Here is a 23347-nt window from a genome sequence, read left to right as displayed (position 1 = left end):
ATTCCTTTGTCACCTTTGTCAGTATTTATTTTGAAGTAGGGACCATTGAATAAGGTGACCAGATTGTCCCACTTTTGGAGGGACATCTGGGGGCACCTGGCAAATCGTACTTATGCTGAAATTTTAAAAATATATATTACAATACTATTTTTGCATTCTATGAACATTTTTGTTGCTTCATATAGACCAAATTTTAAATCAAGAAACACCCCCCCCCCCAGTCAATGGTGTCCCGCTTTTCCAATGTGGTCACCTTACCATTGAAGCAAATGGGAGTTCTGATTAAACATGCATAAAAGCAAGCTGAGTGTTTGACAACCATAGACAGTATTCATTGGGAAGCAACACAATTCATTAGAACTTATATGTGTGTGTCTTTAAATAATGACTTAATGACCTCCAAAACTATAATTAACAGCTTTGCTCAAGTTGTAACAGCTTTGCTCAGGCTATGGCTTCCTTGACTGAGTCAATCCATCTCATGTTGGGGCATCTTTTCTTGCTGCCTTCAACTTCTCCTAGCATTATTGTCTTTTCCAGTGACTTATGTGACCACAGTATGACAGCCCCAGTTTAGACATTCTCATTTCTTGGGAGAGTTCAGGCTTGTTTAGATCTAGAGTCCACTTAAAAGAAACTTTTATTCAGAATTTATTCAGTTTTTTTTTAAATCCAAAAAAAAGTTATAAAATACCAAAAGGGAAAGAAAGAAGAAAAGTGAAAAGAGAAATATAGAAGCTTCCAATTGTATCTGTTATTATAAATCACATTATTGACTGCTACAATATGATAGTAAATAAAAATTTATTATCACTATTTTCTATATCTTCATATTTTCCCCTTGTCCTCAAAACCACAAACCATCATTTCATTTTTATTTACATCATGTAGAAAGTCCATAAAAAGTTTCCAGCGTGGCCATTTCAGTCAATTCTATTATTTTTATCAGCTATTCTTTAGTCATAGATGTCAGATCCCTGCAGGCTCCCATGTGGGGTACTGCAGGGGGCGATTCCTCCACACTTTTAACATCTATATTCACCCTCTAGCCCAGCTGGTCAGCTGGTCCAGGGATATGGGCTGGGCTGTCACCAATATGCAGATGACACCCAGCTCTACCTCCTAATGGATTGCCGGACTCCACCCCGGATACATTCACCAGATGTTTGGAAGTCGTGGCTGTGTGGCTCAGGCAAAGTCACCTGAAACTCAACCCCTCCAAGATGAAGGTCCTGTGGCTAGGTAGAAGAGAGCAGGATCAGGAAGCGCGGCTCCCATGCCTGGACGGCATGCAATTAACACATGCACTAGTCACTAGGAATTTGGGAGTAACCTTTTTGGGAGTAACCTTTTATGCCTCCCTTTCTATGTAGGCTCAGGTCAGAAGAGTAGCCCGAACGGCTGCGAGGGTCCTCACTAAGACATCATGGAGGGCCTATATTCAGCTGGTGCTTCATCATCTGCACTGGGTGCCATTTCATTTCTGGGTCAAGTTTATTTCCAAGTACTGACCTTTAAGGCTATACATGGCCTGGGTTCTACTGACCTGCAGGACCGGCTTGGTTGCTTATGCACCCCGCAGAGCCCTTCGCTCTGAGGGTATGAACTTACTGGTTGTCCAAATCTTTTTGCTGTCTTGCAACTCAACAAAGATGAAAACTGTCCCTTCATGTTCACATTTCTAACATATGTAATAATCTTTTGAGTGACAAATGCCAACAATATATCATTTTATAAAAATTGAGTTTAGTATACATTTGAGACCCTTCATCCACCCTGTTCCATTAATATATCATGTCCAACACTTCTGCTCAATTTTACCATACTTTCACAAAGGTTTTTAACATGCTCGTCATTGGTAAATAATTGCTTTAGCTTGATCAAATCAATGTGCTTTTTATCACTTAAATTGTTCTAATAATTGTGCATTGACAGGAATATATTCTGCTATCAGATTTTCTCTTGTCTTCATTTTACAGGATCCCTGTGCTTGCTTAGGAATATGGACTTCTAATCTGATGAGTCAGGATTGATTCCCCGCTCCCCCACATGCAGCCAGCTGGGTGACCTTGGGCTTGTCACAGCCTTGATAGTGCTGTTCTGACTGAGCAGTAATATGAGGGCTCTGTCAGTCTCACCTACCTCACAGGGTGTCTGTTGTGGGGAGAGGAAAGAGAAGGTGATTGTAAGCCCCTTTGAGACTCCTAGTAGAGCAAAGCAGCATATAAGAACCAACTCTTCCTCTTCTTCCTCCTCCAGTATATCACCATAGGTCAACCATTTATCTTTAAAATCATTTATCTCCTGTAAAAAGTGTCTTATATAGAAATCCATAAAGGCATTTGATACATAAACTGTACTTATATTTATTTCATATTCTTAAAATGGCACATGTAATAAAATTATTCTTTATTAACCTTAGCTTTGTCCTGACATAAATAAAAAGGTAACGGTATCCCCTGTGCAAGCACCGAGTCATGTCTGACCCTTGGGGTGACGCCCTCTAGCGTTTTCATGGCAGAATCAATACAGGGTGGCCAAATAGATGTGCCAAATCTCAAGTCATGTCCTTCTAAATCTGATAGCCTTCTATTCTTCAAGTCAACCCAGTCTTTCATCCAAATTAAATAACAGGATGCAGAATATAATTTCAAGTCAGGTAAACCCAAAACACTCTTTCCTTTGCATCTTATAATACTTTAAATTTTATGTTCGGTGTTTTCCCTTGCCAGATGAATTTAGGTACGTCTTTCTGCCATTTTTAAATGGTACATCAGAAATCAAATTAGGTATTGTCTGAAATAAAAATAATATTCTAAGAAGTATATTAATCTTAATCAAAATTCTACCCATCAGTGACAATGGTATTTTCCCATTTCATTTTTCCCCACTTCATTGCAGATCTTTATACAAGTATCCTGGAACAACACACAATTAAAGCTTAACCTTCTTTTCAACCTTAAAGCCCATCTTATTAATCAGTTCTATCTAGAATCATAGATTTGGAAGGGATCTCATGGGTCATCTAGTCCAACCCCCTGCACTACGCAGGACACTCACATCCCAATCGCTCATCTACTGTAACCTGCCACCCCTTTGCGTTCACAGAATCAACAGAATGATTCTGAAAGTTCATATTTTGTTTTTCTTTATCCTGCTAATGTACTGGAATCATTCCGTTTGTTCATTAATATTTCAACTCCTTTTAAGGGATCCTCCACACCAAGTCATCTGCAAAGGCTTTCAATTTGTAAGTGTTTTTGTTGCCCATGAAATTCCTAAAACTCTCCTCAAAATGAATCGACTTTTTTCCTGTAGATTTCTACATTGTCCAACTTTCACACCCATATGTAGTAATGGGGAATGCAGTTATCTGGATTGCCAGTGACACATCCTTTCACTTAAGAATATCTTCTAACTCCTTCACGGATGCTCCTCTCAGTCTCTTCATACACACACACACATTCAAAATGACTTGCAAAACAAATATCATCAAAAATAATTTCAAAGCCATAAAACCTATAATAATTTTTAAAAACTAACAAACCTTAAAAACTAAAATGTCCTGCACCAAGAACAAAATATAAATAGAGCCACAGTAAATAGTGAAAACATTATTGTACTATCTGAGACAATGTTGTGTAAAAAAAGACTCAATTTTTGTCATGCTTTACTTGGATCAATTCATGTTTATACTACACCAATAACAAACAATAAAACCCATAGGCAAGTATATTCAGAATAGCCATATCCCAGAGACAGTCATTTTGCAACATTTTCGACACCTTGACATGTTTCATGCATCTTATCTGGCAGGCAATTCCAAAGGGATGCATTATTTATTTATTGGATGGCAGAGTTACACAAGGAAGCATGTAATAATATGAAATGCATAGCCATGTAGGTACAGTAAGTTTTCGGTGACGGAAAATAGTTTGGTGGACTGCACCACAATCACATTTGGGACCTGGTCTATTACCCCATTTAAACAACGGGTCTGCACAACTGCCAAAGCTAATCAACTGCCAATCAAGTTTTGTGATTGCAAGATCTGAGCAGATCTTATTGCTGAGTGTTGGGACTTCAGGCTGGAAAAGCCCATGTCTGCCGTGTCTTTATGGATGGGTAACTCTAATTTCAGTGATCTTTCTATATTCTTGAAAGAAAATATTGCCTTTGGACATGCGGAGGAGCAATGTAGCACAAGGTAGGTCGCAAATAAGTCAGAGTGGGTTGTATACATCCCCTGATGGTTCTCATTGGTATATAGAGTTGAACATTGTTTGTGAACGTGGGAACTATTGAGCTACACTGAAGCATTACTATACACCAGCCCCAAAGCTGAGGATCTAAATGTTGTAGCAGACACACACCAAGTTTTAACACATAACTTTTGGAGAATATTGTTCTGTGTGCATTTTCACTACTACATTGGTAAAACGATGTTTATAGTTCAAGCTCCTGTCCAGGATAATGCCAGAGTACTTAGGTGCATGGCAGGATTGTTATCAAGATGGAAACAGGAGTATTCTGTTTTTCCGGTACTTGAGATGAGCAGCCATTTACACTAGTAAGCAAAAAGGTTGAAGTCTCTAGTCAGTATTTCTTCAGAACTTTCAATCAATTTGTGCTTTACTGCAATCACCATGTCTTTGACGTAAGCAAATGTCCTGGATTTCATCCTGGGAACATGAGACATGTCTAGATTGAAAAGAACTGTATGGACCGTTATTCAGTTTCTTCTGCTTGTTAATTGACTGGCCCATAATAAGTTCTATCACTCAGTATATTATTTAGGAGTCTAAATAATGTTCAGGAGCAGGAAACTTGTACAGTAGACTATTCCTACAGATTGTGTCATAAGTGGCTGCCAGATTTATGAAAATGTCTGATGTCTTAAAGACACTTCCAATACCCCGCCTCAATTAAAGTTGCTAAACTGAGAACCTGGGTGTAAGCTGCACGGAGCTTTTATTCCAATCCCAAGTCGATTCAGTCCTTGCCATCTCCACTAAATGCAATTTCCATTTTAATTTTGTCCGATTTAAAATTTCCCTCTGCAACAATCAGGATTGATCCAGAGTGACCCTACCATTATCCTGCAATATTTAAGAGTGGAAATAACCCTCAATATTTTCAGAATCGGATTGAGAAAGCATGAGCTCCGTGTTGGAAAAGCCCTGATTGGCCAAGGCTGCCTAGGTGACAAGCTTGCTTTAAAGGAGAAGCCCCTGGTTTCTCAGCAGAAGCGTAGAGATTTGCATCTTGGATATTTATTTTTATTTTTTCTCCCTTCTCTGCTGTCTGCAATCTTCTCCCCCCCCCTTCAAGAAAAGAAAGTAAGAGGCTCGGCTGTGCTTGGCTCCATTAATCGTCCCCCCCCATTCAAGAAAACCAAGAAAGAGGCTGTGCTTGCCTCCCCCCTCCCCTTCTGAGCCTCCCTAAGCACATGCAGAACACTTTTCTGTTTCAATGGGATGGGGGGGGGGGAAGAGGAAGACCCAAGTTCAAATCGATCTGAATTCAACAGGATTGACAATGGAATAAACAAAATAAGTGCAGATTCAGCCCTGGTCTTCATAACTACAGTGGGGTCTAAATCCTATTTGCTCTATAGGGATGTGTTCTGGTTCTATTCAGGATTAGCCTCTCAGGGAAATACAACAGGAGCTTTTGTTTTTCAGGTTTCAGAATAGCAACTATCTTTGCTTTCTTGAATTCAACTGGGAGTCTTCTTTGTAAATGTGCCACTGTTGATCAGGAACTCATCATGGATGTAGTCCAAGCCTGATGCCTTTCCACTTTTGATATCTTTCAGTGCTTTGAAAATCTCACCATCATGGAAATCTCCTGACAGCTCACAGTCTTCAAGACAGGTGCATTTCAAAATCTGAAGTTCTTTTTTTTATCCTGACTGTAAAATCTTGGTCCTTTGGGGCTCTGGATAGGGAAATCAGTTTGGCTGGTTTGATATTACCTCTGAAACTCCTTGGAGCACAAGCTCCAGGCTTTCCTACAGGAATGTCTGAAATCCAAATTTGCTGTTTCTTTGGTCCGTTTTTGACTGTGTGCAGTGTCAAGTTCATGGAATAGTTCATCTGGTACTTGTGGGTCTTTGCTGTCAAGTAAATTATGATACAACCTCTTGCTCTGGTAGCTCCATCTGGAATATATTCTTTCTGATATCGTCAGGGAATGTACCTTTTGGCCGTAGATATAACAGCTCCAAGAAATCAGTGGTATTTATTATATGTTGGAGGAACCCACGCAGGACACCTATCCAGATCTTCACTGAAATCTGTCCACCCTCCTAAAGTGCCATCATGGTCTTAGAAAAAAACTGATAACTTATAATTGAATTCCTAGGTTAAGGATTACAAATCGATGATGGCTGTGTAGAAAAACCTCAAGAACATGTTTGGATATATGAAAGGGCTGTTTTTTTCTGATCAAATGAGACAAATGTTAAATATTAAATATCAAATGTTCACAGTTGTCACCTGTGCAGAAGATGTTCAGCCATCCCTCCAGTGTTTCTCTTGCCTTCATTTCTTGTGAAGAGAAGTTGCAATTCATCCCTCTGTTCTCTCTTCAGCATCATGGACAGAAGATGCTTTGGAGAATTCTCATTGCACAGAGTGTATTTATGTTCTGAGAGGATTTCCTGAAGGAAAAGCATGACCTCATATTTAACTTGTTTTACTTTCATAGGTAAAAAATATCCCTTCCAAAAAAATTCTGAATGTCAAGAAAAACTTGACATATAATCTGATGACTGTGTATTGTGCTTTCATTGCCTGGGTGAGGGATATTGTATATCTGTTTGTAAACAATTTACAACTATCTCAAGAGCAGCATATCTTTCTTCAGATAATCAGTCCCAGTCAGCTTGTGTTCTGTTGGCCTCTAGATCTGAACATATGGAATCAGAAGCATCAAACATGAGCTTATCTGTTAACTCCCATGGTAGCCTGTCTTAACCACCTAACAAAAAAAAAGCAAAGGCAAAGTCCATACATATAAAAACGTTACAGGACAAAGCTAAATGTAAGGGGAGGAATCTTCTTTGAAACCCATAACATGAACTGGCAGAATCCTAAGCAGAGTTCTGTCCTTCCAAGTCATTTGAAGTTTATGGACTTAGACTGGTACAACTGCCAAGAGTAACATTTTGAGTCTTCCAATCATCCAATCTCTGAAAAGCTCCAAGAAAATATTTTTCTGTAACTTTTTAACACAGAGAATCAGATTGTGGTACTAGACCAAAACAACTATGGGATGCATTCAATAGAGATTGTTGCTCGGAATGATACAGCAACTGCTGTTTCTGACCCACTTTTTCATAACAAGAATAGCAAGTTGTAGATGGCAAGGTCCTTCTATTGCTGGCAGCCAAAACATTGGACAAGGATTGTAAGGAAACTAGAACAGGGGTTCTCAATCTTGTTTAACCTTCAGGCACTTTTAGAATTTTGAGGACAGGGACTGACAAAATTGCAGCTAGCAAACACTGGGGTGAACACAAAATATTAGAAGAAGGTGAAGGCAGTTGTATCTGAAAGGTTTCTTTCTGCAAACACAAAGAGGATGCCTCCTGGCTTCTTCCAAAGCATCTCCTGCTCAAATGAGATACAACTAGCATTGGCTCTTTGCTTTGGGAATACTTTGTCAAAGAAGAACACTGATGCCAGGAAACCCATTTATGAATGCCATGGCCCCCATAGGCATCACATTGGGGATCACTGATCCAGAAGAAAAATGGCATTTGATATGTGGCAGTGTTTGAGGAGACAATAAGTGGGTTACAAATAGGGGAAGTATATGATTCACAATGTCAGAGAAATAGACGATTGGACCTTCTTTCCAATATCATTCCAAAGTAATACACCACAATGAAAACAAAAGGAATATACTAGAATTATAATGGGAATTTTACTGCGCATATGTGATACTTCTCATAATCAGAGAGATTTGGCACAGATTCATATCATCAGCACTAGCCTGTCAACCTTGGTAATAATGCTTACTCCCAATTACCGCTTCTCCTCCTGGTTCAGTTTCCACCATGAGAAATGTCTGACACTGTAACGTGTGTTTTTTCCCCCCAAATGTAATATTAGAATAGCTTCAGAAACAAACTCACAGGTTAAAGCAGCCTCTTCTGAAAACTAGCTGTTCCAGGCTGCTGGATCTGGAATGCTGTGAATATAAGGAAATAACAGGCAATGAAAGCCCAGAGGCAGCAAAACTTGCTCTTGCCGCTGCTGCCAAAAGAGAATAGAATTTCTATAGACAGCCTGTTCTCAGTTACTGTCACTCCCTTAGCTACGTAGGGGAGGCAGATAAATATATTTAAAGTGTGTGTGTGTGTGTGTGTGTTCATGCACACACACATACTTACACAGGAAAAGATCTACATGTGCTTCTGTTAGGTAACAGATGCAAAGACAAACTTCTGTGATTGTAAAAAAAAAAAGGTATCATTGTTGAATTTGAGAATCAGATTAGACAGTGTCTAATTTTTAACAGTTCAGTTTTCACCTTCAGTGTAGCATGAAGACTATGCTTACATTCATCCAACACCACAGGTGTACTGGTTACTGCAAATAGGCATATTTTGCTTACATAAACTTCTGCATGCCTCTTTTGAATTATGTATATTTCTCTTCTAGAACAAGTATCCATTGCTATATTCTCAGTCAATGTTCTCTATTCAACATTAAAGGTAAAGGTATCCCCTGTGCAAGCGCCAAGTCATTTCTGACCCTTGGGGTGATGCCCTCTAGTGTTTTCATGGCAGACTCAATACGGGGTGGTTTGCCAGTGCCTTCCCCAGTCATTACCATTTACCCCCCAGCAGCAAGCTGGGTACTCACTTTACCGACCTCGGTAGGATGGAAGGCTGAGTCAACCTTGAGCCAGCTGCTGGGATCGAACTCCCAGCCTCATGATCAGAACTTCAGAAAGCATGTCAGCGGCTTTACCACCCTGCGCCACAAGAGGCTCATCTATTCAACATTAGACAATACATAATTTCATTGGCTCTAACAATTCCCATCTACTGTGCTACACAATGATTTCCCATTCCCTGTGTTTCATTTTCAGAAGAACAGTTCTGTCAAACTAGGATTTAGAAGTCAGACATATAACATCCTTATCCATCCATTGTTCCTCTTAATATTTGTGAAACAGCCCTGGGGGTGGAGAGTGTCCTGGGTGTCCGAGATGGAAGAGGGCCAGTCAGGGTTGTTGGCCACATCCTGATTGGCTCTCCCTCTCCAGCTCCCGCCCTCTTTCCCTGGAGACTAGCCACTTTGCTCTCAGACGCCTGAGAGACACACAGAGAGCCCTGCCAAACCGCAAACAACCCTTGATTACCTGCTAGGGCTCCTGCTGCCAGAGACACACAGACAGAGACAAACTGCAAATGAGCCCCAAACTACAAACGACCCTTGCTTCCCTGCTACAAACGAGTCCTGATTACCTCCTATGGTTCCTGCTGAGAGAGATCTATGCCTGCCGGTGTCCCCTGGGTCCTGGCACTCATTGCATTCCTGGTTGCAATGGACTTTCTTGCTAGTATATACCATTTTGTATAACTACAATATCAGTACTTACATACTGAATAAGACCAGAGACAGGAAACAAAACTATAATATCTAACAAACTGAGAGAATTTAAAGTTATGGGATCTAGCTTATTGATTGATATACTTAAGATTGCAAATACATCGTTACCCTATTTGCTGGTGTATAAGACTACTTTCCCCCCCTGAAAAACATGCCTCCAAGTGGGGGGAGGGGGTCGTCCTATACGCCGGTTGCACTTCAGTTGGGATAGACATAGCTGCCCATAGTGGCCTCCCGATGCCCACCCACCTCATTCTACATACCATCCAGTATCGCGCGGTATCCAGAGTGGCCGCAGCGGGTCATCAGCGTGGCTGCGGTGAGCATCAGCAGCGAGACGGGGTGCCAGCATTTTCGGCGTGACCGGCCTGTTCTGCTCGGTGGGAAGCAGCGGCACTCCAGCCCGCCCCTTGTCTACGCAGAGCTCGCACATGCACACTTCCACACTAGTGCCGGTCACAGGGAGATGCAGGGGCAGGCTGGAGGCGCTGCAGTCGCACTGCAGCCGTACAATGGTGACAAACTCTATATTTTGAGTGGAAATGTTGGGGGGTCGTCTTATACGCCCGGTCTTATACGCCGGCAAATACGGTAGGCTTTATAGGAAAATATTCATACAGGGTCATTAAAGTGATTCATATTTATTTAGTTAGGATTTTTGTCATATATATGTCCTACACCAAAGACTCAAAACAGCTTACAAAATGAAATAAATATAAAAATGTAATTATTTAAACACATACATACCCCAATAAGTCCCCCAATAAAAACTTCAAGCAGGTAATAAGCTACCCAATTTGATAATAGTTCTGCTAGTATAGTGCACACATGGATGCATGCAGAGTGACAGCAATAACCCTTCATCTTCATGGTCCAGTTTTAAAGCAGTTGCAGAAAGGAAGGCACAACTGCCCAACCCAGGTATGAGCAGCATCAGGGCATTCCAGGCAGCTCAGCTACAAGATATGGCCAGGCTGACAGGGTTGAGTATTTGGGAGAGAGACCTCTAAGTAATACCAGGGTTGTTTTGTTACCCATGGCAGGATCCCTGCCTTATGCCTTGGCACACTGTCTTCTATAACCAATGGCACCCCACAATAGTCTAGGCTTAAGCTAAAGCCATGACACTGCTAGGGTCAGCCAAGCCAGGCCAGACTCCATCTTAGAAATCTTGCTCTCTGCCTTAGGTTTGGAAATCCAGGTGCCTCCATGCCCTACTCTCGACCCCCCCCCCCCATTGTATTTCTAAGTGAGTGGACTGGCTTCTTCCTGTTTGCCTAAGGGCTCCTAGGAAAACCCTTTGTCTTGCAACATTTTTCACACTTGGCCCCTCTGCCAGGGGATATTTCCTCCCCACACCCTGCCAGCTAGACCTGATGGCTCTCTTCCTCAGAGCCATTAATACCTTTATCCAAATCCATTTACGGCCATCACCCCCCCCCCCACTTGGCCAGGTATTGTCCTAATCTCTGGGGACCCTGGAAACTTCCAGCACATGCTTACCTGAGCCTTGTCACATAGCCCCCTTCCCAAAAATCCTATAAAAACTGTGGCTTCACACAGCCACTCTGAGTGTCTTCCAACCCGGGACCTCCCACGCTGGTTCGTGCTCCTTCCTCTGACCCACCACTCCTCGGACAGGTAACTATCAAGCCTTCCACTCTTCCTCCCCCTTCTCTATATGACTGCTTGTATGTGTGTTAGCTATTTGTGTGTCTTTTTGTTATTTTCCTTTTAATAAAAGCTTATATTAACATTTTACCATTTAAATCTGTGTTTGCCTTGAGTTCCTACAGGTGGAATAACCCTCGTATACAAAGGTAACGATCCGATAACGCTAAGTTACCCCCCTCTCGCAGCATTTGAGCTAATATTCCCCACAAGCTCAAAGATACGTGTTTTTAGGACACGTGTCCAAGCAATTTGGGTAACAGATTATGGTGGATCTCGCGGGCAATTGCCCCAGGCTTACTCGGGAGTAAAGTGGACACACGGCACTCTCCAGTAACCCGGACGTAAGGGGAAAAGCCCGTTTGAACTCTTGGCATAAGTGTGTGAATGTGCTCTTGGAAGTGTGCTTTCTAAAAGGGTTGGCCTCTCTCTCTCTTTTCTACCCTTTTGCTACTGTTTTGCTCCTGCTGGAGATTAGTTTCCTTTAAGGCTAGGAACACCGAAGCAAGGTTTTCTTAGGCTTAGACGGGCGGGTGGACGACACGCACCCAACAACTAGGGATTAGCCAAGCGTAGGAAGGCGTTAGGCAAAATTCCTCTTAGCTGTAGGAAGGACCAGGAAAATCCCCCTACTGCTAAAATCTGTGCAAGCAGAGTCGCTCTCTGTAGCACCAAATTGCCCTGCGGCCGCAGGAGTTGGAGTTTCGAGTGTCGGGAGTGGCACGAGAACTCAAGCGGGCTTTGCGAAGCTCAGATGATCCAGGTTTTGGTAATTTTTCCCGTGTTCAGGAAAGCCAGGGCGATCCTAACCGAATAAATTAGCCGGTACCCTCAGGTTTTCTTGGTAGTTTTGTCCCTGAATCGAGAGAGCCCCGGCCATCTCGGTATAAAATAAGAAAACTAGCCAAACCCCGTAAGGACGTGCCTTGACGGGAGCCCTTCCCCCTTTTCCCCTTGCCGCTTTGAAGGATATAGAAGCCGCAAGAAAATCCCCCAGTGATTTCTTCCCTAAAAATACCTTCAGGTTTTTGGTGGTTTTCCCGAGGATCAAGTGCGCTCCGGCAACCTTGATTGGAAAAATCAGCCATCTGCTTGGTTTTTCGGTAGTTTTTGCCCTGAACTGAGAAGAGCCCCGGCCATTCTCAGCCAAAAACAAACTAGCCACACCCGTAAGAGGTTAAACTCCACGGGATCCTTTTCCCTCTCTCCCCTGCTGTTTAAGAGACGAGCAGCGGCTGCCCCTAAACTCATCCCCTCTGTGCTTGCTTGCCCAGCGACAAGAAGCCAGAAAACCAAGCCCCGTCCCCTTTAAGATCTTGGAAATTAGTAGGAAGAAATGGCATCCAGATTCAATCTGACTGGCCTGATTGCCCGTAAGGAACCGGCAGACAGATTGACACTCTGGGTGACCAGGAAGGGCGGCCGGAACCCCTGGCGCCCGGGAGCTTTCAAAAGCTCCAACCCCCTGGAAACCCTTACCGAGGCTTTCCAAGAATGGTGTAACACCAGGAAGCTCGGGGGTGGCAGTAAGGACTCTTATGCCACTTGGGGTATGTTTGTTGCACTTCAGGACAGTGTAGCCCAGATTGCTGAGCTGCAACATGCCCTAGAAGAGAAGGATGCCCTATTGAAGGAGCAGGAAGCTCAGCTCGAACAGTGTGAGGCTCATGTCATCCACCTCTCTGACGAGATGGAGGACATGAGAACTGAGCGCTTGAGTGCACGGGTGGAGAAGGCTCATCAGCTTCAGACCATCCAGGAACTAGAAAGTCAGCTCCAAGCCACAAGGCAAAGAGCTGAGGTAGCAGAGGCTCGCATTCTTGAGCTAGAAGCAGAGCTAGTTAAGATCAAGGGAGCTGCACAGTTCCTAGTGGAGAACAATGTGGCCAAGCATGCTCAAGTAAGCCATGAGGCATGCCATAGAAAAATGCAGCAACTTGAAAAGCAGTTAGAGCTCCAAAGGGCTCTAGTTGCCACAATTCATACAGAGACTCTTCCCCTTCTACCTTCTGAGCCTCTGCCAGAAGAAATAACCCCCAAAATGTTCATAGAACCCCAAGGGGAAAATTCAGCTCCCTTCCACCCAGTTCTAGTTACAACCCCTGCAGATAGAACTGAGAGGCAGGAAATCCAGAAACAGCTGCCCATTGCAGGCCAGCTTAGAGAATCAGGTTCTCTTGAATTTCCCACTAACCAGGACTCCAAAAATTTAAACATTCAGGCAAACAGTGGTCTCCACTCTCAGTACAGGATCAAGAGGGAGAACCGCTTTAATCAGAATCACCCCAATTCTAATAGGAATAGAGACAATCGCTCCCTGCAGCCACCTAATGGCTGGAGCAAACAAAAGCCAGGAGAAAGGAGTAAGCCACAAAATGGTTTCCCTTCAAATAATTTTCCCCCAAATACTCTCAAACCTAAATACTTCCAGAATAGAAATTCTGCCCCTCAGCAGCAGAATAAAATTAGTGACCGGATTTTTCTGTGGCGGGAACTTAGAAATACTGGGGCAGACATGACCCAGTATGATAACCAACCCACATCTGTGCTCATGTGTGCCTTTGTGAAGGCCATGAGGAAGAGAAAAACCAGGAAAATGCTCAGATCTGAGCCAGAGATGAAGACAAGAACTAGGCACACAGAAATTTCTTCTGAATCCCCTAAGGATTGGCAGAAGGAAATAGAGAAATTTAAAACTCTTACCCAGAAACAAGATTTAGAAATTAAGGATCTTAATGAGAAAAACAAGGAATTCCAGGGTGAACTTTTTAAAGTAAAAACCCATTTGCAAAATGTCCTGGATTTCCAAAGCCACACAGATAATAAATTGAAAAGAAAATACAGCAGATCCAGTAACCCAGCTTCACCTCTTGTCTTTAAAGAAGAGGAAATATTCTCAGTTCCCCCATCACAGAGTCAGGAAGGAAATCCTGCCTCTGAACCTGTACAGAGTTCCAAAATCCAAGTTGACAACAATTGTTTTAACAGGGAAGAATTTGTTGCAAGGCTCTTAGCTTCCCTAAAGTTAACAGATTTCCAATTATTTTCTCAACTTCCACAAATGGTTCCAGTGCCACTGAGTTAATTTAACATGTGTGCTTCCATTTTTACTTTTTAAATTTTCAAATTTTAAATTTGGCTGCAATTGGTAGAGCCTCCAGCTACAGTTGCAGTCACACTGAAACAGCCACTATTTTGCAATCTTAAAACAGACTCTCTTTGTCTAACTGCCTTCCTAGGCACTCAGCCCCATGACTCATGCCTTGCTCTCCCCCATCCAGGCAACTAATCCACATAACAAAGGACTGAAAGTATTCTTTCTTCCCAAATCAGGAAGAAGATTTGTTTCTTTAAAGACCTCAGAGAGAATCTAAGGGGGGGAGAGTACAGTAAAATAGTTCTGTTCTAAAATATGTTTTATTTTAGTTTTTATTTTAAGACAATTTTGGCTGCTTTTAGTATTTGAGATATTTTTTCTTTGAGAAAAGGCATTCCCTCCATAGCTTTTCCTTCCCTCTGACATTTTTACTTCCTATTTCAAATTTTAATTGGAAGTTAACACTTTTTTTCTTTTTTCATAAGATCATTTTGTTTAAAAATCTGTTTTTGCAATTTTGATTTTGTTTTGAATATGTTTAGAAAGCTTCATGCAGACCTTTCATTTGGGTACTCAGGCTTCCACTCAGCCTGACTCCCATGAAAAGGCACTCTGTGTATGTACAGAGGAACAGTCTTTCCTCCTTAAGAACACAATTCTTTTGACACACTATTGTGCAATGGGACTCTGACTTCATCTTCATGTTCTTCTCATTCATTCTTTCCCACTCATATTCTCAGCAGTACTCCAATGTAACTTTTAAAAGAAGCAATTGGCATCTAATCAGCCTGGCCTACCAGCAGGCAGATCTCAATCTGAAAAACAAGTTTCTATACCTCAACCTTTAAATTTTCTTTGAAGTTATTGGTTTTATTCATTTTTTAAGAAACCTTTGCTTCTAGATTTGTGCTTATGTGCTCTAACTTTTTAGATTGTTTATGTCAATCCACAATATTTTGCAAATTCTTTTGCCATGTTTTTGAGTCCTCTTTTAATTAGGAGTCCTCTCTTGTGATCTTTATAGCAAGAACTTTATAGATCACAATCCAAGTTTTGTTTTTGAAGCTTTCTTTTTGTGTTTTGATTTATCTTATGTTCCTTATAGAGAAAAATCTGTAGTAGGTTTTCTGCTTATGCTTTTAACCTATTGCACATCAGAGCATCTATTTCTTTTTGTGCTTATTAACTTGGGAAGCAATTGACCAGATTCTATCTAGCAATTCTTCTTTTCTTCCCCCTCATATATATATTTGTATTTGAGCTGCTAATCTATTCATTCACAGACCATGTGCTACATGTTTGCAGGAACCTTTAACTTTGGCTTTTTGATTCTTTTTCTGAATGCTTCTTTTTACACAACAGTGCAGCGGACATGCACATGTCCAGTAGACCTAGCCTCCAAAAACTATCTTCTTACAGGACTTACAGGACTTTCTCTCCTCTTGTGTATTTCTACAAGCATCTTGCTTCAGTCACCCATAGTAATCTATCAGTTTTCTCTCAAATTCCCAAACTCACCAGGAGTTTGGCAACCTCCTTCTCTTGTTTTATGATTGCACTCTAATCACCCTCTCCCTCCCTGGAGATGGCATCTAGCTCCTCTTAAATTCTATTTTCAGTCTCTGTAAGGTCATGGTGGGCACCCACCACAGTAGATCTTTTTGACAGTCACTTATGGGGCACCCCTCTGCTCCAATCTTTCATTTTGAGTTCATTATCTTTGTCCTTCTCTCAATTGGGTGTCTCCACCTTGAGCTCTTCAGCTCCACTGTGCTGTTGATGCTCTGGGCCACTCAAACATTCTTGCAACCCACGTCTGCCAAGTCTGCCCTAGGGAGGCTCCAGGCTTGTGCATCACAACCACTTCCTGATGGTCCTGCCTGCATGCTGTTCCTGCTCGCCAACCTCCAGACCTGACCTGGTCAAGATGACAGCGATCCTCTGCCTGCATTTGCTATGGATGTGTCCTGTGGTCATGACCTGCTGTTCTGCACTTTCTGCCCCAGCCCACCTACTGGTGAACTTCTGATGCTTGCTGTTTACCCCAGCTCCTGTTCTATGAAGCCTCGCTGCCCAGCCTGCCTGCTGCTTCTTCTATGTGCAATCTCTGACCCTGCGTACGCTCTGACACCCTGGATTAGTGCCTTCACTGCCTCTTCCCCTGCCATTTCAGTCACAAGGGGGGGGAGAAGATCAACTTGCAAGCTAACCCGGACTTGCACACATCTCCAGCTATTTGCTTGTTGCCACAACCTCTTGCCAGTGGCTCTCTCATAAAATGGATCCTCGCCAAAGTTGCTTTTTACCCCCATGGAGGAACCTCCTTTACCATTCTATGTGTTTGCAAACATCATCCAGCAATATCTTACAACAACAACAATATATATATATGCATATATATATCAACATATTCAACTGCTGATCCAGTTGCTCATCTTCATCAATCCTCATGTTCAACTATTCAAGGAATCTCCAGCTTCACTCCCACCTTTGCCAATGGGACAAGGGGGGGAGGAAGTTTTTCAAACTGTATTGTCTGTATTCCAAATTGTATTGTGCCCTGTATTTCAACTCACTGTCTATTGCATTGTGCCTGTATCAGTTTTAAATAGTTTGCTAGTTTATGTATATAAGTTTTGCTAAATTGCTTAGCTTTACCTTGTTCTTATTGCATTGCTTATTAGAAGCCATTGCTTAGTTCATTGTCTAACTTTTTAGTTTCTACCACTTTCTGCTTGCTTCATAGTAATTGCTTGATATTCTTTGCCAGCATTTTTAGGATTGCCTAGTGCTCGCATTCTAAAATATTGCTCAGGTACTGCCCACAGTTTCCTGCCTGCATAGAATTTGGTTTTCACTGCATTTGCTTTTTGTCTATTGTTTGCTAGATTGCCTTGCTCAACGTATTAGTTTGCATTGGTTCATTGCTTTATTCATATGGTGGAGACCTCACGCTTAGCTAGTTCATAGTTCATGTACGTTACATTTAGTTTTGAGTGGTTGTGGTAAAGAGGAACAGCAACTTCACAGCTTTCCTTAAGTCACCAAAACCCCTCCTAAATGTGTTTTGTTTTTAATTTGGCTTAAGTTTTTGTAGTTTTTGTAGTGGCAGAAGATGGCCCCACTTTTCTCTCTGAATTTCTAGTCTGAATTTCAATCTTTGCCGCCACTAACACAGTATATTGGTCTGTAGTGAATAAATTGGACATATAATTCACTACAGAAGGGGGGGAATGTTACCCATGGCAGGATCCCTGCCTTATGCCTTGGCACACTGTCTTCTATAACCAATGGCACCCCACAATAGTCTAGGCTTAAGCTAAAGCCATGACACTGCTAGGGTCAGCCAAGCCAGGCCAGACTCCATCTTAGAAATCTTGCTCTCTGCCTTAGGTTTGGAAATCCAGGTGCCTCCATGCCCTACTCTCGACCCCCCCCCCCATTGTATTTCTAAGTGAGTGGACTGGCTTCTTCCTGTTTGCCTAAGGGCTCCTAGGAAAACCCTTTGTCTTGCAACATTTTTCACACTTGGCCCCTCTGCCAGGGGATATTTCCTCCCCACACCCTGCCAGCTAGACCTGATGGCTCTCTTCCTCAGAGCCATTAATACCTTTATCCAAATCCATTTACGGCCATCACCCCCCCCCCACTTGGCCAGGTATTGTCCTAATCTCTGGGGACCCTGGAAACTTCCAGCACATGCTTACCTGAGCCTTGTCACATAGCCCCCTTCCCAAAAATCCTATAAAAACTGTGGCTTCACACAGCCACTCTGAGTGTCTTCCAACCCGGGACCTCCCACGCTGGTTCGTGCTCCTTCCTCTGACCCACCACTCCTCGGACAGGTAACTATCAAGCCTTCCACTCTTCCTCCCCCTTCTCTATATGACTGCTTGTATGTGTGTTAGCTATTTGTGTGTCTTTTTGTTATTTTCCTTTTAATAAAAGCTTATATTAACATTTTACCATTTAAATCTGTGTTTGCCTTGAGTTCCTACAGGTGGAATAACCCTCGTATACAAAGGTAACGATCCGATAACGCTAAGTTACCCCCCTCTCGCAGCATTTGAGCTAATATTCCCCACAAGCTCAAAGATACGTGTTTTTAGGACACGTGTCCAAGCAATTTGGGTAACAGTTTCACAGAGGCCAGCAATGGCAAACCACCTCTGTCTTGCCTTGAAAACTCCTTGGGGTTGCCATAAGTTAACTGTGGAAATGATACTTTTCACCATCATCCAATATGGCTTCTGTATTTCTGCATGGTGTTGGAGACGAATGCTGCGAATACCATGGACAGCCAAAGTTACCAACAAGATAGTTTTAGAGAGCAGCAAACCAACTATGTCATTAGAAGGCAAGATATTACGGCTAAAGCTCACTTACTTTGGACACATCATGCGATCAAACTCTCTAGAAAAATAATTAATGCTCGGCATGGTCAGCGGCAAAAGGAAACGTGGTTGGCAAAGGATCTGCTGGCTCAACACGATTAAAGCCGATACAGGGATGAGCATGAACCAACTAAAAGAAGCAGAGACTTTCTTATAGAATCGCCGAAGGTCGGACACGACTGAACAGATGACATCATCATCATTTCTGCATGTTGCTCTGGAAAGCCATTGGGAGCTGGGAGGGCTGGCTGGCTGAGTTGGGGTGCTGTAGGAATTAGGCTGGAACTGAAGGGATGGAAGACCAATGGGATCCACAATAATTACTGAAGGCAGCTACTACTGCACCAAGAATGTCAGATCCTCCTGCTGAATCACTGCCTGCACAGGTGCCCATCAGCGATATATTGAATAGTGATGGAAGTACAGTGGCCCCAACTACTGTGACCCTGTCACACCATTGGGATCTGTGGTTCTTTCCTCACCCATGGAAGGGAAGGGGCCCCCATTTCCTGAGACTCCCCTGAGGTGCATGACATTGCCACCTAATGACATTTATGCATCTGCTGCATAGGTTGCACATCAACTGTACTTCTCCATCTGCTTCCGTTGCAGTATAGGGCTTTGATCGTGCAAGTCAGTAGGTGCCATGGGGTTTTGGCCAGCAGAGCCACAGAGAGGTAGCTGCCAGTCATCCTCCAAACTCCAGCTGTACGCTGTCCCTCACCTGGGGCAAGGGGCACCCTGGCAACATAGCTGCCAGCATCTCTGACACACACATTCATGCACAAATATGGCTTCATAGATACACTCCTAGACACAGCTTCCTGGGAGTATGTCCCACCACGTGACATGGGGCAAACTGCTGGTTGTTGCTGCCTTGGGTTGCCACCATACATACAAACCACTAGGCTTGGCTGTGGGAAACTGCATTTTCAAGGTGACACCAAGGGTGTGGAAAGGCAGGGAGGGAGTAGGTGCAGATTCCTGGGCCACGCCAGCTAGTGTGGTACTTCTTTGGTATGCTTCTATAGAGATGGGATTCTGAAATGAGACATGTTAGACATACAGCAATGATGTTTGCTCTCTTCCTTGCATGTAAGTGAATAGTGATACATTTATTTGCATATAGCCATAGGCCTTTACAAAATATAAAATACAAATTTATAAACAGTAAAATAGAATAAAAAGAACTGTATCCTTATCCATAGTTCCTCTATATATTAGTGAAACAGCCTGGGAGGTGGGACATGTCCAGCTGTCCAAAGCTGACTGCACCCTGATTGGCCCTGCCCCTGCAGCTCCCGCCCTCCATCCCTGGAGTCTAGCCTCTTTGCTCTCAGACGCGCCTCAGTGCCTGGAGCCAGCAGCAGGTAAGGGTTGTGGTGGAGGGGCCTGCTAATGAGGGCCTCTTGGCCTGCTAGGATGGGTCTGCTAACGAGGGCCTCTCTGTCCCAGGCCTGCTAATGAGCTGGCAAGTCTCCATCCACCCCACTTGATCCAGCTACGAGCTGCGGCCCAAAGCAACCTTAAGCTGCCTGGCCAGGGGAGGGGACCCTTTCAAGGCCCGTTCTTAGGAATGGGCTTTGAAGCTAGTGGAAATATAAAATTTAAGACCAAAGAACTGAAACAGCATACACGACAACAGAGTGCAAGAGTATTAAGAGCCTGCCTTAATGGTAATAATGTTGGCCCTTATTTTCCTTGCAGCCAAAGCAAAAAGAGCTGTTTTATATGTTGTTTTATCAACCTGGTCAGATAAAAGATAGATTGTCTTTTCAGCAATGATGTTTTCTCTCTTCCTTGCGTGTAAGTGCCAACTTCTTCCTCTTCAGTGCTAAGTGCCCCTTCTGTAGTGCCCAGTGCCTTCTCTTGTTTATTTATATAGGTACTTATATACCACCCCTCTTTGAACTGTCTCAGGGTGGTTTACACAATTTAAAACAATAAAACAAGTAAACTAGTCACAGTACAACAAGATAAAATTATAAAATTAAATTTAAAAACAACTGCAGTGATTTCTATTGCACCAGCCTTTGTTAATGATGATTCAACCATACTGGTCAACCTGATGTTAAATAGGAGGAACTGGGGGAAAGCAGAGGACTGGGGGCTGAGATTTTATTGGAATTGTTACTAATTAATTAATTGGCTGGCCTCAACCATAGGCCTGGTGGAAGAGCTCTGTCTTACAGTTCCTGCAGAAATCAGAGACTTCCGACACGGCCCTGGTCTTTATTGGGAGCTCATTCCACCAGGCAGAAGCCAGGGCTGAAAAGGCCCTGGCTCTGGTTGAGGCCAGACATATTTCCTTAGGGCCAGAGCTATTTAGCTGGTTTATTGTGCTCAATCAAACAGCTCTCTGGGGAACGTATTCAGAGAGGCGGTCCCTCAGATATGCAGGGCCCATTCCGTGTAAGGCCTTGAAGGTTTCCCAGGACCAGAGTGAGTTGCTGGGTACTCTAACCATATCACAATAAGATTTCCCCGGCTTGGGCACATAGAACACACTTTGCTAATTATAGGGGGATAGTTTCTTGGCCAAGTAGCCTCATTGCAGATCCTGACTACCATCCTCGAGGACTCTGCCAGTACGCTTTGGGTAAGACATCTCCTAAGAGAAACAAACCACCCTGGACCTCGCTCGTCTTCCAGCTATAGGAGGAGACAGGACCAGTTAGTGTCTGTTTTCCATCCTTTGTCACAAAATATATCTGTATTGCTAGCTACTCTAGCTTGCTGTAGCTTTAGAATATCTTTTAATGCATCTTTCTTTTATAATCATCTGGCCTCACTGTGTTTATTGGCTCTCTGCACTTGGTAGGACTCGGGGGGGGGTGGAGGCCCCCCCCAAAAAAATCTCCATTACATGGTGGCAGCCATAGCGGGATCCAATCCAAAAAGCAAATATTGACCTTATGGTGTGACACAGAGTGAAAGGAGTGGTTTATTTTTTTCTTTAGTTAGCAATGAGTGCTCAGAGAGATGAAGGGCATCAAAAGCCCTGGAGGAAGCCGTGGCTCAACTCACGGTGGATGTAGAGCGGACGATGGCAACTCTGGTGCAGGTGGGCCAAGACCGCAGTGATGGCATCCTGGTGGCTAGTCCTCTGACTGATGGAATATTGCATGAGGATGAAGCAGATCAGCAGCAATTCCAGGAGATCTCCAGGCCCCACCTGGAGATTGGCTGTCCCTGGTCTGGAAATATTCTTTGAGGTTTGGAAGTGGAGCCTCAAAAGTGCATAATGCCTCTGCAACCACCTACCCAGCCACATAGCACCTCCTGACCTATTTCAGTTCAAGAAAATATTGCAGAGAGGAGGTAAGTATTTACTACTTTATAACTAGTATATATATTTGTCATTAAATTGTTAAATGTTCCAATTTTCCTTCATTAACACTTGATAGGGATCACCTCCTCTTCCTAGGAACTATTTCTCCCATCTTCCTTCCTAGCCTGCCCTCTCAACTGCCACTTTCTCAGTCAACAGTAAAATTCTTCCTCCCATTAGTTAAGGTTCCCAGACCAGTATAACACATCTGCAGTTAGCTGTCCATCAGAGAGTGTCTATGTGCTATGCTGTGGGTTTTGCTGACTAACTATGCCAGTTCCAGGGCAGGGGGCCTTCCATGGCTGAAGCAGTTTAGGAAACTCGTGCCATGTTCCTGGGCCTGCCCCTTTCCCACTGGGTTGAGGGTTGCACCTGCAGGTCTGACATGGAGCCATGTCATTGCTGTACTAGAACCTTACAACAGCATAGTGGCAGCAAGACAGTAGGTACATTTCCAGCATAGTGACTGGTCATCTCTCTGAGCACATTCTTCTCTGGATGATGCTGTGAAAGTGCCAAGCATGAAACAAGAGTCATTCATCTATAAAGTTATATTTCTGTTTTCAGCTTCTAAAGCAACATGGGTCTTGAACCTGATTTGAGTTTTTAAAAGCAGGTGGATACTTGGCTGCTAGAATTTCTAATGCTGCATTAGGATTACAATATATGCCAAAAGACTCAAATCCTGAAGGTATACAGGCAGCACCATCCTATGAACACTCTCCTGGGAGTAAGCCTCATTGAGTAAAATGGGAGTTAATTACAAGTAGAAATAATTAGGATTGTTCTTAGATACAGTACATCCCACCAATCTAGGCCTCTAATGTACTTCAATAATCAAGTGCTTTGTTGTTGTTGTTGTTGTTGTTTCACCAGCATTGCCATAATTTATACAAGTCAATAGTGGAAATGTCAATAAAACGTAAAAAGAAAAATAAAGGTCATATTAAAATCCATTTTAATAATAAGGATGGGTTCCAATAGAGAATGCCTTAGAGATAAATAGGGAGATGATTAATTTATATAGAGTATTTCTACTTGTCTATGCTATTTACTTTTTAATTATTAAACTTTTCATCAGTTTATAATAATAAGAATGTGTGTGCATATGTTGTATAAAGATATATGTGTCCACACAGACTGAGAATCTTATCTAACTGTATCATTTTTAATTAAAATGTTAATACAATTCAGTGAAAATTGGTTAGCATTTCTTATGTAGCCT

At 42.8% G+C, this 23347-nt stretch overlaps 1 long non-coding RNA gene across 2 annotated transcripts in view; it reads right to left on the bottom strand.

Moving 5' to 3' along the window:
* Positions 1–779: 779 nt before the first annotated feature.
* Positions 780–23347, bottom strand: part of LOC143823425 (uncharacterized) — a 37675-nt gene continuing 15107 nt past the window's right edge. Inside the window, exons 3-4 of one of the 2 annotated variants that reach the window (XR_013226478.1) lie at positions 8144–22078; positions 780–6664 (exon numbers count right to left, since the gene is read on the bottom strand). This is a non-coding gene — a long non-coding RNA (uncharacterized LOC143823425). Of the gene's footprint in view, positions 6665–8143; positions 22079–23347 lie in introns of those variants that run through there. The other variant, XR_013226477.1, reaches the window with a different exon arrangement.

The sequence above is a fragment of the Paroedura picta genome, chromosome 1, assembly GCF_049243985.1.
Source record: "Paroedura picta isolate Pp20150507F chromosome 1, Ppicta_v3.0, whole genome shotgun sequence".
NCBI classification, from domain to species: domain Eukaryota; kingdom Metazoa; phylum Chordata; class Lepidosauria; order Squamata; family Gekkonidae; genus Paroedura; species Paroedura picta.
The sequence above is the reverse complement of the archived record's forward strand: the minus strand, read 5'-3'. Positions and strand labels throughout refer to the sequence as shown.